Source organism: Thunnus albacares, chromosome 10 (genome assembly GCF_914725855.1).
Source record: "Thunnus albacares chromosome 10, fThuAlb1.1, whole genome shotgun sequence".
NCBI classification, from domain to species: domain Eukaryota; kingdom Metazoa; phylum Chordata; class Actinopteri; order Scombriformes; family Scombridae; genus Thunnus; species Thunnus albacares.
The window spans coordinates 23,377,124-23,382,000 of NC_058115.1; positions in this window are offsets into that span (position 1 = coordinate 23,377,124).

Consider the following 4,877-nt stretch of genomic DNA (forward strand, 5'->3'; position numbering starts at 1 on the left):
CAGGTAGATGGGACCGGGTCGCTACCAATGAATAACACCTTAATGTCCTCTCTGCCAATCACAGTGAAGCTGATTTATGTGCAAAAGGTAATAAGGAAGGTGAGCTTTAGGGAAAACAGAGACAAAGAGATGGGGGAGGAAGCTTTGAGGAAACTGCTTTTAACCCCTGTTGGGACTCTTTGATATTTTAATGTAACTGTCCTGTAACATGTTTACCACGTGACTGTTATGTTAAACCATGAATGCAACCATAGTATAGTCTCCCAAAGTGTTTACCTGTAAGATTCATTGCAGTATTCATGTTATTCAAATGGCTCAATCCAATCTTAAAACAGACTCAACGGCACCTATTAAATCCCTGGCGACTGATCTTCTGACCTGCACTTTCAAACACTTTTTGCAATGCAGGTAAGACAAGTTGCACACATACAACCCCATCACTTGTAGTTTTATGAACAACTTTATAGTGAGAGTGGTGCAATTCGGTTCATGGCCTTTGTTAGGGTCACAAGGCCATGAGCCCTGATGCGTTGCTCTCAAAATTAAGTTGCTCTTTATACTATAAGTGATGCTGGAGTTTTGATCTCTTTCGCTCTTTTTTCACTTCTCACCTTGCAAGTAGGAGAATTTTAGCCAGAAATGCATACTCTGCAAAGAAATAGGCCCTGTAAGCATTTAACAATAAAGCATTTTACTTCAAAGCAAGAATAGCATTTTAGTTGTACTGTGCATAAAAAGCTGTTAGTCATATCCTTAGATGCAAAAGTGAAACATAGTGATGTATCTTCCAGCAACTTCCAGTGGTTGATTTTTAAATAGTAGTGCAGTCCTTGAAGACCTCTCATAATACAGCCTTGGTAACAATGCCATGGAAAACATTTGAAAAGGTGACTCATGTATAATGTATTAATAGAAAAGGTGTTATTGAGGCCCTAGGTTTTTACTTATGAACAAGTATGCAAGATTGGATGCAATAGCTCAACTTTAACATCACTTGATATACAGATAACATCTGTTAGTATAGGTCATAGATTGTACTTTATATACAGTATATGACATAGGGTTATTAAAGTCAAGAGCAATATATGAGATACATCATGTAACACGGATGATACTCTGATGCACTACAGATGCACTCTTCACAGGAATTTACAGCAATCATCTACCTTCATGTGTAATCTGTCACTTATTGTGTCAGCTTCCTCAGACAAACATCACATGCATTGCAGCGAATGAATTTGCATTGCCCAACGTCTCTTTTCCACTCAACTAAAATCTGTCTTGTATCAAATTGCCCCGCATAAGAAGATATTTTAAGAGGCAAATTAGTTCCAATTATCACCTCTTTTTACTGGATTCTCACTTTATATCTTTTGTTTTTCTTCCTCTCACCTCTCTGTGTGGGAACACATTTTCATTGAATGCCACTGCAGAGTTAACCAGCACTTACTTACAAATCTCTTCATTTAATGCTTGAACTTACTAGTTCAAGAAGAGGGCAACATTCTTTTGAAATGAATGAAATTCTTTCTTTGAGTTTGGTATTCAAGAGGCTGATATATAAAAGGTAAGTGGCCAAGTAAGGTCAGGTTAGTGACCTCTGAATGATGAAGATAAAGGTAGATTTACAGTTTGGTGAAGCTCAACAATGAACTGATGTAAAGGCTGGAAGAGAATTTAAATTGGTCAGCAAAGCAAACCTTGTGGTGATTTATATTGTCGCTAAAGGAACATGAAGAAGGGTATCTATGCCACAGAACAGAATTTCATCAAAATTGATACCAATTAGGGCTGCAACTAATAATTATTTTCATTATCAATTAATCTTACAATTATTTCTCGATTGTTTGGCCTAAAAATGTCAAATTAATGTGTGTACAAATACACATTTTTCTGAAGTCCAGGGTTAGGTCTTCATATGTCTTGCTTTATCCAACCAACAGTCCAAAACCCAAACATATTTAGTTTCCTGTCACATAAGACAAAGAAAATGAGCAAATCTTTACATCTGAGAAGGTGGAACTAGATAATGTTTGGTATTTTTGCTAGAAAATGGCGACATGATGAATCAATTAATGTTCGGTAAAAAAATAAAGATGCATGTATTATAATACATGATTGCATGATTACAGTAAATGAGTAATAACATAAACAACTGAGTTGTAGTTGTATATGTACAGGCTCTCAGATAGGTCATGAGATTCAAGGGAGATGTATGTTATCCCTACTCATGATTCCCACAAAAATACAGTACAGACATTAACCCTTTACAACAAGTTAATTTAAGTTTGTATTGGACTATATGAAAATCTGAATTGTTATGTGATTATTGCCGTTGGCTATTACAGTCTCATCTTCTTGGTTCAAGCCATTACACAGAAGGGAGTCCAGCTAGAAACAGTGAAAAATGCTTCTTCAGAAAATCTGCTTCTTGTTAATTACCTCAGTTGAGTTTGTTACTTCAATATATTTGTCTAATGTCTGGAACAAAAATTATGGTATGGTAATATGCGAGAATGCATGAAATATAGCAATTTTAAAAGTGGAGACCAGTAATGTATTGTAACTTATCGTGTCGTGCATTCTTACATATCATGTCATGACATATCAGGACATGATTAACAATTTGAACACTAACAAAGACCATTTTGTGAAGTCATGCCTTCCTCTGCAGCTTCATACAATCGGCTCTGGGCAGTACACTTATCTCATTACGAACAAACATTTCAAACTTTCAGTCTCTACCCAGCTGGATATATTCAGAGCAAGTTTCCGCGTCTGATCTATGTGCCGAAATCTAATCAGACAACCATACCGGATGAGATATTCATTGGGACAGTTTTTCATTTAATCTGTCTCTGGGAATTGAAATGACCTGGCATCACATGGTTTGTCCTGTCACATGATAACAAGCACCCCCATTATATAATTAATTGGCAGTGGACTCCTCTAAGTCATAGTTTAGGAGTAAGTTCACTTTTGATTTCACTAGTGCAGTGCAACCTGTATAGTTTGCTATTATTCAGAACTCAGGGAACTCCAGGGTTTTGATTTACAATGATTTCCACACATTGTTCTCAAAACACAATATTGCTTAATGTACTTTTAAGAATAAGATCCACTTAGAATAAGATCTAAGTGGATAACTGGGCTCCTCGTCTCAGTGCTCCACAGTATTCCTAAAATTATATTTGACTACATATATTTCACTTTTGTTTGATTCTTACTGTATGTTATTCAGGGGGATGAAATACTCTGTTTACTGCAGATGAATTTACAGCTTTGCATTTCAAATATCATTTGCATGTGGTGCAGATTTCCAGCTTCACAACAGCATACTCATATTTCTCCATTATAAACTGAGGATTTAATGAATAAGTAACCTGAAAAAAGTTATGTAGGCCTGTTTGTCCAAGTATGATGATTGTTACTTGACATTTTCATCAGTATCCACTGTCCAGATGTGGCTGCTACTGGAAAGCCTAATCCCAATGGAAGAGTCTGGGATGAGAGTTTGAATGCTTCAGAGAGATTGTTCTCTACCACAATCAATTTCTCAAATTTGTTTTTTCTTGAATGTGGATGGAGGTCTAGATTAATATTTTAACACATCTCTGGGTCATAAACTATATCAAAATGTTTGTTATATTTTTCACACGGTAAAAATATTGATTGTTCAACTGTTGTTAAAATGACAGAATCCTTAAATTGCATTAATCATTATTAATTATTATTGCAGTACTAGACATCCATTAAGCTTAGAAAATGGATGAAAAACTCCATACATAGTTTAGCTTTATAGTAGGTCTAAAAAGCTGAATCCATCTCAAAAGTAAATCTGGTTAATTATTGTCATGACAACAAGACCCTTTTAAAACCATCAAACATCTAGAACTCTAGAACATCACAATCTTGAATTCTGTGGTGTCACTGCTCCCTGAAAAGTCCAGCCTGATGCAACTGACAAACTTCAATGATCCAGTTTTTGTACAGAAGCTCCAGAAGAAACTCTTCTTAAGGTAAGACTTGCATTAAATGTAATGTGTGCTGTGTGATGCAGTTTGGTCGTTGGATATTTGCTCATTGTGGCAGGGTTTGTTTGTTTGTTTTTTTTGTCCTGTTGCAGCTCCTGTTGCTTGTTGTGAACATAATTAATTTTCTGCATTATGCATCTTTATGTAGCATTTTACTTCATTTGTCCTTCACACTATCATATAATCTTGTTGGTCAGTGGTTTGTATAGTTGTTTGTGACAGTTTATTACCTTTAATATGATATGAGTGGAGTTATCCTTAAGTAACATTAGTGCTTGGCTGCAGCAGTCCTATCATCTCACCATCAGAAGTTAGATGCAAATGGGATTATTGTCATCAAAGTTTTTTTCTGCAGTGATTTGGCAATAAAACAACATTGTCCTTGATGATGTCTTATGTCTGTTTGTGCTGTTGGATGAATGTGTCCATTAGCAGTGATTAATGGACAGCAAATCTGTGGTGCTTTAGTAGTAAACATAATAATTGATTACACTACAGTATTGTTTAAGATACAAACTTATGGTGTAACTGGTAAATTGCTACTACAGTAAACAGTACAATGTAAAGTGCCCTGGGAGTTGAATGGGTACTGCTGGTGATGGTCAGCTATAGATGCCCAACAGCGTCTCACCTGACTGAATTGACTGTCTGTGTGGTGTTAATAGGTGCAAACAGACATGCTGAGACCTTTAGGAGCCTTGCACTACTCTGGTGAAGCTCCTTGTTGAGGTGAAAAAGGTGGCTTGCGACAAACATTGGATTTTTATCAAAACGTAAAGCACTTATTTATTTTCACATGCCTGACATCCACATGAATATATTACTCAATTAGTATTACTTGGT